This window comes from Gymnoscopelus microlampas, assembly GCF_963454915.1.
Source record: "Gymnoscopelus microlampas genome assembly, chromosome: 13".
In the NCBI taxonomy this organism is placed as follows: Eukaryota; Metazoa; Chordata; class Actinopteri; order Myctophiformes; family Myctophidae; genus Gymnoscopelus; species Gymnoscopelus microlampas.
Genome location: NC_139950.1, coordinates 33725340 through 33739973, shown reverse-complemented (window position 1 = coordinate 33739973; position 14634 = coordinate 33725340). Strand labels below are relative to the sequence as shown.

Genomic DNA, 14634 nt, shown 5'->3' with positions numbered 1-14634 from the left:
AGTTTTAATCAAGAGTGTGAACCTGGCTCAGAGTTCAAACAAAATAAGAGCAATACACTTAAACACAGAATTGATTATGAATATAAAGACAAAGGCTAATTAACTAATTGTTTATGAGTGAGTTAGTCTGCAGAATCTGTAGTGGATGTGTGTAAAGCAGTGGTTTTCAAAGTGGGGTCCAGGGGACCCTCATGGTTTCTTGAGGGGGTTCTGAATGTCCCCTTACATTTCTGTAACTCCCGAGAGTGTACAAAATGGAACCAAATGGACCCCTAATGGTCCATTTGTACACTCTCAGAGATATGGGGGTCATTGAAATGAAAATGTCTTAGAAGTAAGGAGTTGGATGATGGATGCAAATCAAAAGACAAACAAGCCAAAATGTGAGAGGGGAGAATGAGAGACTCCAAAAGTAATGAAGACTGCTGTCACTATGCGAGTCAGGAGGGAGTGCAGGACAGAAAGACCAACGCAGACTAGTTCAGATACATGGAGTTTTCTTGTTTTTATTATGACAAAAAACATGGAACACAAGGAGCACGAGAAGGACTCGGAGGGCGCTTGCAAGTTTCACTTGTAAAAGCACAAGAAGAAAGCCTACATACACCGAATCAAGGAGACTAGATCAAACACTAAGATACTCACAGACAACTACATACAACAAACAGACTGGCAGTGAAGGGCAAACAGAAACACATTGGAGACACAGGTGCCTATCTATGGACAATCAACACACGATTGGCTAGGGCTAAACAAGACACAGGTGAACAACATTTGCAAATGACATGGTGAGACAAGACAGGTAGCAGTAAACAGGAAACACTCAGACATCACTACAAAACAAAAGGTACACAAGTGTAAATTAAAACTAGAACTAAGAAGATACATTTCTAAAATATGTAAAGAAACACAACTGTATTGTAAAACACCAAGTATAACTAAGAAACAAGGAACACAACAGTTATTGTTAAAAAACATCTGTTGGAACATTTTTCTCTGCACCCAGATTTACTCTTTCATTGAGAGCAAACAGAGGGATGTTTAATGTCATCAAAATACAAATCCGTTATTGTCATATCTTATAGTCATTAAATAGAGTTGCATCTTCCATATCAGTGTGGCTCAGGAGATATACCAGGGATTTATAAGCTAAAGGTTTTGTACGCACTGGCCTATAAGTGGGCGTGCCTTCAGATCAGGAAGCAGGCCGCGCTTTACCCAATCAAATGTAGTGGGCGGGATTTACTGTCTGTGAACGGAAACTCATTTAACAATAGTGTCCTCGGAGCAGACAAAACAGAGCAGAGTTGATTTGTAGTACTTTGTAGTGACTTTTTTTGGTCCCTAACATTCATCGAGCTCTGGACTTAGTAAATTCACTAAGTGTGGAGGCCAAAATCGTCCCCCCAAAAACCTGTTAGAAGTACGTTTCAGGCAATTTAGGGTTGATTGGTAGTACTTTGTACTGAGTTTTTTTTTTTCACCATTGTGTCACTACCGAAACGAAAGTTTGTCACTACCGAAACGAAAGTTAAATCCGAAAACCTGTTAGGAGTACGTTTCAGGCAATTTAGAGTTGATTGGTAGTACTTTGTAGTGACTTTTTTTGGTCCCTAACATTCATCGAGTTCTGGACTTAGTAAAATGTTTTTTTCACCATTGTGTCACTACCGAATTGAAAGTTTGTCACTACCGAAACGAAAGTTAAATCCGAAAAAATCACTAAGTGTGGAGGCCAAAATCGTCCCCCCAAAAACCTGTTAGGAGTACGTTTCATGCAATTTAGAGTTGATTGGTAGTACTTTGTAGTGACTTTTTTTTTTTCACCATTGCGTCACTACCGAAACGAAAGTTTGTCACTACCGAAACGAAAGTTAAATCCGAAAAAAATCACTAAGTGTGGAGGCCAAAATCGTCCCCCCAAAAACCTCTTAGGAGTATGTTTCAGGCAATTTAGATTGGTAGTACTTTGTAGTGACTTTTTTTTTTGGTCCCTAACATTCATCGAGCTCTGGACTTAGTAAAATGTTTTTTTCACCATTGTGTCACTACCGAAACGAAAGTTTGTCACTACCGAAACGAAAGTTAAATCTGAAAAAATCACTAAGTGTGGAGGCCAAAATCGTCCCCCCAAAAACCTGTTAGGATACGTTTCAGGCAATTTAGAGTTGATTGGTAGTACTTTGTAGTGACTTTTTTTTTTGGTCCCTAACATTCATCGAGTTCTGGACTTAGTAAAAAAAAAGATTCACCATTGTGTCACTTCCGAAACGAAAGTTTGTCACTACCGAAACGAAAGTTAAATCCGAAAAAATCACTAAGTGTGGAGGCCAAAATCGTCCCTCCAAAAACCTTTTTGGAGTACGTTTCAGGTAATTTAGAGTTGATTGGTAGTACTTTGTAGTGACTTTTTTTTTTGGTCCCTAACATTCATCGAGCTCTGGACTTAGTACATTTTCTTTTCACCATTGTTTCACTACCGAAACGAAAGTTTGTCACTACCGAAACGAAAGTTAAATCCGAAAAAATTACTAAGTGTGGAGGCCAAAATCGTCCCCCCAAAAACCTGTTAGTATACGTTTCAGGCAATTTAGAGTTGATTGGTAGTACTTTGTAGTGACTTTTTTTTTTGGTCCCTAACATTCATCGAGCTCTGGACTTAGTAAAAAAAAATTCACCATTGTGTCACTTCCGAAACGAAAGTTTGTCACTACCGAAACAAAAGTTAAATCCGAAAAAATCACTAAGTGTGGAGGCCAAAATCGTCCCCCCAAAAACCTCTTAGGAGTACGTTTCAGGCAATTTAGAGTTGATTGGTAGTACTTTGTAGTGACTTTTTTTTTTGGTCCCTAACATTCATCGAGCTCTGGACTTAGTAAATCTTTTTTTTTCACCATTGTGTCACTACCGAAACGAAAGTTCGTCACTACCGAAACGAAAGTTAAATCCGAAAAAATCACAGGCCAAAATCGTCCCCCCAAAAACCTGTTAGGAGTACGTTTCAGGCAATTTAGAGTTGATTGGTAGTACTTTGTAGTGACTTTTTTGGTCACTACAAAGTGTAAGACCCATCTTTAATAATAACCATTCATTACTTAAAAGTTAATATCTCTGTATGATGGCATGCACTGACCACACCTCCAAACCGGGGGGTCAGTTTGATACCAAATCCAGTAGAAAACCAGAAGAAATGACGATCCAGAAGAGTGTCAAGAGACATGGTCAAAAACCAGGAGACTCATGCGGGATCCAGGAGTGTTGGCAGCCCTGGAAAAGGGATGCTAGGGTTCAAGTGGTTAATGTAAAAAAATAATAATCATAGCACACAAAGTTTTGGCGGACCCCCTGTAGTAACTCTGAGGACCCCCTAGGGGTCCCGGACCCCCTGTTGAAGACCCCTGGTGTAGGTATATTTTGCTTGTTGATCTTATTTTTGTTTGGTTTTTCCCACGCTTTGTTTCGATGTCCCACGTCCTAATTGATTGATTAGCTCCTGCTGCTTAAAGCGGGTCATGTTTGCATGCTTGGAATTGTAACAGCTGAAATCAATAATATATCAGTATTCTGATATTAACCTCCGGGCCGCTTTAAGTGAGGGTGGGGGCCGCGTGTGGCCCCCGGGCCGCCAGTTGCCCATGTATGCTCTAACTGCACCACTGGGGTTTCTTAGTTGTCTAATGTCTTGTATGCTCTTCAGCAGTGGTGGGAGAAGTAAGGCCCCAGCATCCCTATTCTGGCGGCAAACATTTGTCAAGATTTACAATGTGTCAACGTGTTGTGAGCTTGTAGATTGACAATTCTTTGTGAAAAGATTTGGTGTAGATGGTAACAAGGCAAGCGGGAAAGTAAAGTTGCAACTTTACTAAGAATAGAGGGTTTAAGTGGTGAAGTTAATGTAGAAATACACTGTGCATCTAAATACTAAAAGGATAAGTATTTCCTTCTCATCTGAATGTTTCATGTCTCTGTGGCTCAAGAGATGTGTCACTGTTTATGAACCAAAGAGTTTAAGGTTCAAAGCTCCTAAAGAACATTTTCATTGTCCATCTCAATCCTGAAAAGGTGGTTTAAGTATTATGTTCTCAGTTGCATGGTTCATGCCACCATGGCTCAAGAGAAAACTCTGGGGTTTATAAACCGAAGGTTTAATGTTCGAAACTCCTGGAGCACATTTTCACTGTCCATCTAACTTCTAAAAGGTGGTTTAAGTATTACGTTCTCTTTTGTATTATCCATACAAAGCGTGGCTCAAGAGATAAACACAGGGTCTGAAAGCAGAAGGTTTGGGGTTCAAGGCTCCTGAAGAACATTTTCACTGTCCATCTAAATTCTAAAAGGCGGGTGAAGGATGACGTTCCCAATTGTAACTTCCATGCCAGCGTGGCTCAAGAGATAAACACAGGGTCTGAAAGCAGAAGGTTTGGGGTTCAAGGCTCCTGAAGAACATTTTCACTGTCCATCTAAATTCTAAAAGGCGGGTGAAGGATGACGTTCCCAATTGTAACTTCCATGCCAGCGTGGCTCAAGAGATAAACACAGGGTCTGAAAGCAGAAGGTTTGGGGTTCAAGGCTCCTGAAAAACATTTTCACTGTCCATCTAAATTCGGGTTAGGGCGGGTTAAGGATGACGTTCCCAATTGTACTTTCCATGCCAGCGTGGCTTAAAAGATAAATCAAAGGTTCACAAACTAAAGGTTCGAGGTTCAAAGCTCACTCAAAACAACCACTAAATAAAAACTAAAAGGGTAATACAACAAAAAAACAATGGAGCTGTGGTCAATACAAACTGGTGATGAGAAAAAACAATTAAAAAATGTCTCAAACTAATTCATGTGAAAAAAAACAGTGGCCATAAAATCACAAAAAATACTAAAATAAAAATCTTTAATTAATATGTAAATGTATTAAGCTCCTCCCCCTGGAGGTGGGCTCCCTCCATGCTCCTCCCTCTCCTACCGGAGCTTAAAGAGGGCGTGAGGAGGGAGGCGGGCTTCATCCATGGTTCTCGCCTTAAAAAGACCGAAAATTGAGATCTTCCCTGACCAAGATTCAAACCCACGACCATTCGCTTGTGAAGCCTATGCTTTACTCTTGCACCACCATGCCTTTCACATTAATTAGGATTTCGAGGTTATATTTAAAGTTAAAGCGAGAGGTGACAGGTCAAAAGATGAAAATCCACAGCAAACACCTCTACCCCTGACAGAATGACTGGATCTACTAGATACACCCTCTGATGATCAGGGAAAGGGTTCATTATGACACGACTGAGATTTAGGTTGTTTAAAACCATCTTAACCATCTTAACCATCTTAAAACCAAAACGTTTACTCTGGCTAAGTCTGAACCCAGATTTACACTTTCATTGAAAGGAAACAGAGAGATGTTTCGTAATGTCATAAAAATTCATACCCTTTTTGTCATTTATAAATTCCTTAGTTTCAGATGATCAAAACTATAACAGTTTTGGTGTTAAATCAAGTAGGCTACATTGTTCTCACTTTGGACTGGACATTAAAAAATATGTCTTAAGTTTTCAACTATAGTTCCTCAAACAGTGCTGTATTATGACCACAGATCCTCTATGATTAACTGAATTAAGTTTAAGAAAATACCACTTCGCACTCATGGCATGCAGCATATCAATTAAAACAATGATCAATTATAGGCCGAGCTCCATACTTCGTTTTGAGGTATTCTTGTGACTCAGGGATAACAAATTACATAAATTCAACCACTTAAATGTAATGTATTTATTACAACCACCAACCAAGAGTGTTGCAAACGGCTGAGTTTGTAACAAAATGAGGAAACTCACACAAACAAAGAACATTTAAATTATTTTATTAAAACTAACTTAACCCCATATGGGTAACCGGTGAGCCTCAGGGCTCAATACTAGTGTATTTTCTGTTTTGTGTTATTATGAGGAAAGTTTTGACTGAAAATAGCCGATCGACAAGCTCACAACGTGTCGCAGTGAGCTTGTCGATCGGCTATTTTCTGCTAAAGCTATACCCACAATACGGATACTGGGGTGGTTAACAGTGCTTAAAGGGCAAGACCACTTTGGTAGAGGTTTGGGTTGTGTAGTGACCTTGCCATGATGCATCTCCAAAGGTGGGCAAGAAATCTAAAATAATTGCTCCATTGATAATAAAAAAATATGCTCCTCATTGAATTACATTGTAGGCTGAAACAGCTCTCAAAGTCACTCTTTTAGCACAAACGAACGCAAATAAAGTTGATTCAGACTATATAGAACATCACCAAACCCAGTACCGTTTGTTTTTTAAATAAAAATGCTAACATCCTGTTGATTTTGCTATTTTTATTAAAAAGAACTCGGACTGGATCCGCGGATCTGGATCTTCAAAAAAAAAACAGTACTGGGTTTGGTGATGTTCTATATTGACTGAATCAGCTTTGTTTGTGTTCGTTTACGTGCTAAAAGAGTGACTTTGAGAGCCGTTTCACCGTACAATGTCAATGAGGAGCATATTTTGAATGATCAATTTCTATTCAATTATTATACAGCAATTATTTTAGATTTCTTGTTCACCTTTGGAGTTACATCATGACAAGGTAACTACACAACCCAAACCTCTACCACAGTGATCTTGTTCTTTAACAAGCAAAATCCAAAAGGCTGGAGTGCTCCCAGTGAGCTTCACGGTGAGAGAGAGAACAAGAATGAAGTCCAGCCACCTCTTTTATAGAGGACAATCCAGGTGGGCCAGATCTCCACTGATGACACACTCCGCCCTCCAATCATTCTGACACACATGACACATGGTTAGTAACCATGACAAGTTGACAACCACACCAGTCACCCTGACAACACAAGAATGAAATATAAAAATAGATAGCTGTGCTGTGAACAATTTAGGCTGACAAGAACAAAGTATTTTTTTAACGACAGGACTGTATGGCATTTTGTTTATACTAAAGTATTGTATGACTTCATTTTTTATGACACAGTAGAACATTGAAGAACATTTTCACTGGCCATCTAAATTCTAAAAGGCGGTTGAAGGATGACGTTCCCAATTGTAACTTCCATGCCAGCGTGGCTCAAGAGATAAACACAGGGTCTGAAAGCAGAAGGTTTGGGGTTCAAGGCTCCTGAAGAACATTTTCACTGTCCATCTAAATTCTAAAAGGCGGGTGAAGGATGACGTTCCCAATTGTAACTTCCATGCCAGCGTGGCTCAAGAGATAAACACAGGGTCTGAAAGCAGAAGGTTTGGGGTTCAAGGCTCCTGAAAAACATTTTCACTGTCCATCTAAATTCGGGTTAGGGCGGGTTAAGGATGACGTTCCCAATTGTACTTTCCATGCCAGCGTGGCTTAAAAGATAAATCAAAGGTTCACAAACTAAAGGTTCGAGGTTCAAAGCTCACTCAAAACAACCACTAAATAAAAACTAAAAGGGTAATACAACAAAAAAACAATGGAGCTGTGGTCAATACAAACTGGTGATGAAAAAAAACAATAAAAAAATGTCTCAAACTAATTCATGTGAAAAAAAACAGTGGCCATAAAATCACAAAAAATACTAGAATAAAAATCTTTAATTAATATGTAAATGTATTAAGCTCCTCCCCCTGGAGGTGGGCTCCCTCCATGCTCCTCCCTCTCCTACCGGAGCTTAAAGAGGGCGTGAGGAGGGAGGCGGGCTTCATCCATGGTTCTCGCCTTAAAAAGACCGAAAATTGAGATCTTCCCTGACCAAGATTCAAACCCACGGCCATTTGCTTGTGAAGCCTATGCTTTACTCTTGCACCACCATGCCTTTCACATTAATTAGGATTTCGAGGTTATATTTAAAGTTAAAGCGAGAGGTGACAGGTCAAAAGATGAAAATCCACAGCAAACACCTCTACCCCTGACAGAATGACTGGATCTACTAGATACACCCTCTGATGATCAGGGAAAGGGTTCATTATGACACGACTGAGATTTAGGTTGTTTAAAACCATCTTAACCATCTTAACCATCTTAAAACCAAAACGTTTACTCTGGCTAAGTCTGAACCCAGATTTACACTTTCATTGAAAGGAAACAGAGAGATGTTTCGTAATGTCATAAAAATTCATACCCTTTTTGTCATTTATAAATTCCTTAGTTTCAGATGATCAAAACTATAACAGTTTTGGTGTTAAATCAAGTAGGCTACATTGTTCTCACTTTGGACTGGACATTAAAAAATATGTCTTAAGTTTTCAACTATAGTTCCTCAAACAGTGCTGTATTATGACCACAGATCCTCTATGATTAACTGAATTAAGTTTAAGAAAATACCACTTCGCACTCATGGCATGCAGCATATCAATTAAAACAATGATCAATTATAGGCCGAGCTCCATACTTCGTTTTGAGGTATTCTAGTGACTCAGGGATAACAAATTACATAAATTCAACCACTTAAATGTAATGTATTTATTACAACAACCAACCAAGAGTGTTGCAAACGGCTGAGTTTGTAACAAAATGAGGAAACTCACACAAACAAAGAACATTTAAATTATTTTATTAAAACTAACTTAACCCCATATGGGTAACCGGTGAGCCTCAGGGCTCAATACTAGTGTATTTTCTGTTTTGTGTTATTATGAGGAAAGTTTTGACTGAAAATAGCCGATCGACAAGCTCACAACGTGTCGCAGTGAGCTTGTCGATCGGCTATTTTCTGCTAAAGCTATACCCACAATACGGATACTGGGGTGGTTAACAGTGCTTAAAGGGCAAGACCACTTTGGTAGAGGTTTGGGTTGTGTAGTGACCTTGCCATGATGCATCTCCAAAGGTGGGCAAGAAATCTAAAATAATTGCTCCATTGATAATAAAAAAATATGCTCCTCATTGAATTACATTGTAGGCTGAAACAGCTCTCAAAGTCACTCTTTTAGCACAAACGAACGCAAATAAAGTTGATTCAGACTATATAGAACATCACCAAACCCAGTACCGTTTGTTTTTTAAATAAAAATGCTAACATCCTGTTGATTTTGCTATTTTTATTAAAAAGAACTCGGACTGGATCCGCGGATCTGGATCTTCAAAAAAAAACAGTACTGGGTTTGGTGATGTTCTATATTGACTGAATCAGCTTTGTTTGTGTTCGTTTACGTGCTAAAAGAGTGACTTTGAGAGCCGTTTCACCGTACAATGTCAATGAGGAGCATATTTTGAATGATCAATTTCTATTCAATTATTATACAGCAATTATTTTAGATTTCTTGTTCACCTTTGGAGTTACATCATGACAAGGTAACTACACAACCCAAACCTCTACCACAGTGATCTTGTTCTTTAACAAGCAAAATCCAAAAGGCTGGAGTGCTCCCAGTGAGCTTCACGGTGAGAGAGAGAACAAGAATGAAGTCCAGCCACCTCTTTTATAGAGGACAATCCAGGTGGGCCAGATCTCCACTGATGACACACTCCGCCCTCCAATCATTCTGACACACATGACACATGGTTAGTAACCATGACAAGTTGACAACCACACCAGTCACCCTGACAACACAAGAATGAAATATAAAAATAGATAGCTGTGCTGTGAACAATTTAGGCTGACAAGAACAAAGTATTTTTTTAACGACAGGACTGTATGGCATTTTGTTTATACTAAAGTATTGTATGACTTCATTTTTTATGACACAGTAGAACATTGAAGAACATTTTCACTGGCCATCTAAATTCTAAAAGGCGGGTGAAGGATGACGTTCCCAATTGTAACTTCCATGCCAGCGTGGCTCAAGAGATAAACACAGGGTCTGAAAGCAGAAGGTTTGGGGTTCAAGGCTCCTGAAGAACATTTTCACTGTCCATCTAAATTCTAAAAGGCGGGTGAAGGATGACGTTCCCAATTGTAACTTCCATGCCAGCGTGGCTCAAGAGATAAACACAGGGTCTGAAAGCAGAAGGTTTGGGGTTCAAGGCTCCTGAAAAACATTTTCACTGTCCATCTAAATTCGGGTTAGGGCGGGTTAAGGATGACGTTCCCAATTGTACTTTCCATGCCAGCGTGGCTTAAAAGATAAATCAAAGGTTCACAAACTAAAGGTTCGAGGTTCAAAGCTCACTCAAAACAACCACTAAATAAAAACTAAAAGGGTAATACAACAAAAAAACAATGGAGCTGTGGTCAATACAAACTGGTGATGAAAAAAAACAATAAAAAAATGTCTCAAACTAATTCATGTGAAAAAAAACAGTGGCCATAAAATCACAAAAAATACTAGAATAAAAATCTTTAATTAATATGTAAATGTATTAAGCTCCTCCCCCTGGAGGTGGGCTCCCTCCATGCTCCTGCCTCTCCTACCGGAGCTTAAAGAGGGCGTGAGGAGGGAGGCGGGCTTCATCCATGGTTCTCGCCTTAAAAAGACCGAAAATTGAGATCTTCCCTGACCAAGATTCAAACCCACGGCCATTTGCTTGTGAAGCCTATGCTTTACTCTTGCACCACCATGCCTTTCACATTAATTAGGATTTCGAGGTTATATTTAAAGTTAAAGCGAGAGGTGACAGGTCAAAAGATGAAAATCCACAGCAAACACCTCTACCCCTGACAGAATGACTGGATCTACTAGATACACCCTCTGATGATCAGGGAAAGGGTTCATTATGACACGACTGAGATTTAGGTTGTTTAAAACCATCTTAACCATCTTAACCATCTTAAAACCAAAACGTTTACTCTGGCTAAGTCTGAACCCAGATTTACACTTTCATTGAAAGGAAACAGAGAGATGTTTCGTAATGTCATAAAAATTCATACCCTTTTTGTCATTTATAAATTCCTTAGTTTCAGATGATCAAAACTATAACAGTTTTGGTGTTAAATCAAGTAGGCTACATTGTTCTCACTTTGGACTGGACATTAAAAAATATGTCTTAAGTTTTCAACTATAGTTCCTCAAACAGTGCTGTATTATGACCACAGATCCTCTATGATTAACTGAATTAAGTTTAAGAAAATACCACTTCGCACTCATGGCATGCAGCATATCAATCAAAACAATGATCAATTATAGGCCGAGCTCCATACTTCGTTTTGAGGTATTCTAGTGACTCAGGGATAACAAATTACATAAATTCAACCACTTAAATGTAATGTATTTATTACAACAACCAACCAAGAGTGTTGCAAACGGCTGAGTCTGTAACAAAATGAGGAAACACACAAACAAAGAACATTTAAATTATTTTATTAAAACTAACTTAACCCCATATGGGTAACCGGTGAGCCTCAGGGCTCAATACTAGTGTATTTTCTGTTTTGTGTTATTATGAGGAAAGTTTTGACTGAAAATAGCCGATCGACAAGCTCACAACATGTCGCAGTGAGCTTGTCGATCGGCTATTTTCTGCTAAAGCTATACCCACAATACGGATACTGGGGTGGTTAACAGTGCTTAAAGGGCAAGACCACTTTGGTAGAGGTTTGGGTTGTGTAGTGACCTTGCCATGATGCATCTCCAAAGGTGGTCAAGAAATCTAAAATAATTGCTCCATTAATAAAAAAATATGCTCCTCATTGAATTACATTGTAGGCTGAAACAGCTCTCAAAGTCACTCTTTTAGCACAAACGAACGCAAATAAAGTTGATTCAGACTATATAGAACATCACCAAACCCAGTACCGTTTGTTTTTTAAATAAAAATGCTAACATCCTGTTGATTTTGCTATTTTTATTAAAAAGAACTCGGACTGGATCCGCGGATCTGGATCTTCAAAAAAAAAAACAGTACTGGGTTTGGTGATGTTCTATATTGACTGAATCAGCTTTGTTTGTGTTCGTTTACGTGCTAAAAGAGTGACTTTGAGAGCCGTTTCACCGTACAATGTCAATGAGGAGCATATTTTGAATGATCAATTTCTATTCAATTATTATACAGCAATTATTTTAGATTTCTTGTTCACCTTTGGAGTTACATCATGACAAGGTAACTACACAACCCAAACCTCTACCACAGTGATCTTGTTCTTTAACAAGCAAAATCCAAAAGGCTGGAGTGCTCCCAGTGAGCTTCACGGTGAGAGAGAGAACAAGAATGAAGTCCAGCCACCTCTTTTATAGAGGACAATCCAGGTGGGCCAGATCTCCACTGATGACACACTCCGCCCTCCAATCATTCTGACACACATGACACATGGTTAGTAACCATGACAAGTTGACAACCACACCAGTCACCCTGACAACACAAGAATGAAATATAAAAATAGATAGCTGTGCTGTGAACAATTTAGGCTGACAAGAACAAAGTATTTTTTTAACGACAGGACTGTATGGCATTTTGTTTATACTAAAGTATTGTATGACTTCATTTTTTATGACACAGTACGAGTTTAGTATGACTTTTCTCATATACTATTGTGTCAATGTAAGAACTGAATTAATAACAAGCTAAAGTCCTTTTTGCATCAACTCCTCCAAGGAACAGGCCATATGGTGTAGTTGGCAGGGCTTTATTGAAGAAAAGGTGACATTAAAAACAAACAATTAGACAAATAATCATACATTGATGATGATAATGAAGTGCACATTAGCATTCACACTGATTTACATGTCAACCTTAAAGTCACATCAGACAATGAGCATGAAACTGTCACTTTTACAAACTGTAATAAAAGTTATCCTTGCCTGGGCGTACATCTGTGCTGGAGGCTGACGACAGGGGAACAGGTTCTCCTGAGAGCAAGAAGCTGCGATGGAGAGATGAGTGAATGACATGGTCCAAGGAGTCTCAGATTCACTGAAGCAGTTAAACCGTGCAGGGTACAGAGGTCTGACTGTTTTTTTTTTACCACTGTAGAACTGTTGTGTGTATTTGAGCATTGCCCTGCATGCTCTTCAGTGAAAGATTACAGCCAGCTACAAACATGAAAAAAACCCTATAGTGTAGGTCAGGGGTCTCCAACGTTTTCAGGCCAAGCACCCCCTAGCTGAGAGAAAGATGAAGCAGGGACCCCCTCTATAATTGTATAAAATTGTGTTTCAGATTAAACTTTTTTGTTTACTTAGTCTGCTCTTTTTACCCTCTACACCTCTACATCTTTGCCAAAAATAGCCGATCTACAAGCTCACAACGCCCCTGGATTCTGACATTGGACTGTCAGAATCCAGGAGATTGGTTGGGGGCGTGGCTAGTGGGGGGTCTGGGGGTCCTCACTACCGAAACGAAAGTTTGTCACTACCGGAACGAAAGTTAAATCCGAAAAAATCACTAAGTGTGGAGGCCAAAATCGTCCCCCCAAAAAGCTGTTAGGAGTACGTTTCAGGCAATTTAGAGTTGATTGGTAGTACTTTGTAGTGACTTTTTTGGTCCCTAACATTCATCGAGCTCTGGACTTAGTAACATTCATCGAGCTCTGGACTTAGTAAAAATAAAATTTCACCATTGTGTCTCTACCGAAACGAAAGTTTGTCAGGCAATTTAGAGTTGATTGGTAGTACTTTGTAGTGACTTTTTTTTTGGTCCCTAAAATTCATCGAGCTCTGGACTTGGTAAATGTATTTTTTCACCATTGTGTCACTACCGAAACGAAAGTTTGTCACTACCGAAACGAAAGTTAAATCCGAAAAAATCACTAAGTGTGGAGGCCAAAATCGTCCCCCCAAAAACCTGTTACGAGTACGTTTCAGGCAATTTAGAGTTGATTGGTAGTACTTTGTAGTGACTTTTTTGGTCCCTAACATTCATCGAGCTCTGGACTTAGTAAAAATAAAATTTCACCATTGTGTCTCTACCGAAACGAAAGTTTGTCACTACCGAAACGAAAGTTAAATCCGAAAAAATCACCAAGTGTGGAGGCCAAAATCGTCCCCCCAAAAACCTGTTACGAGTACGTTTCAGGCAATTTAGAGTTGATTGGTAGTACTTTGTAGTGACTTTTTTTTGGTCCCTAACATTCATCGAGCTCTGGACTTAGTAAAAAAAAAAAATCACCATTGTGTCACTACCGAAACGAAAGTTTGTCACTACTGAAACGAAAGTTAAATCCGAAAAAATCACTAAGTGTGGAGGCCAAAATCGTACCCCCAAAAACCTCTTAGGAGTACGTTTCAGGCAATTTAGAGTTGATTGGTAGTACTTTGTAGTGACTTTTTTTTTTTAAGTGTGGTGTATATATATATATATATACATATATATATACATATATATACATATATATATATATACAAATGAGCAATTCCTGTGCACTTCTGGAATGGAGGAGGTGCTGGCCCGGGTAAGCAGGTAATGTATCAGACAAGTGAGATGAGGCCGCACACTCCAATGATGAGATGGACTTTTATATTTTCATTGCTTTTATTTGTGCACAACGCGTTTCGCCTTTTGGCTTCGTCAGGTGCATTCTGAATTCAGAATGCAGTCCATCTCATCATTGGAGTGTGCGGCCTCATCTCACTTGTCTGATATATATATATATATATATATATATATATATATATATATATATATATATATATATATATATATCAGACATCTGTAATATATTATCAAAACATCTAACAACAATATGAACTATAGTGTTAACACAGTGACAATGACATACAGTATCACATTAGTCATTGTGAAACAATTATGATTCATGGTCACACTCTGTTTCAGTAATAT

At 38.9% G+C, this 14634-nt stretch overlaps 1 pseudogene across 1 annotated transcript in view; it reads left to right on the top strand.

Annotated features, from left to right (window-relative positions):
* LOC311059324 (protein FAM13A-like) overlaps positions 1–14634 on the top strand; it is a 53723-nt pseudogene that overhangs the window by 36078 nt on the left and 3011 nt on the right. The window lies entirely within an intron of this gene.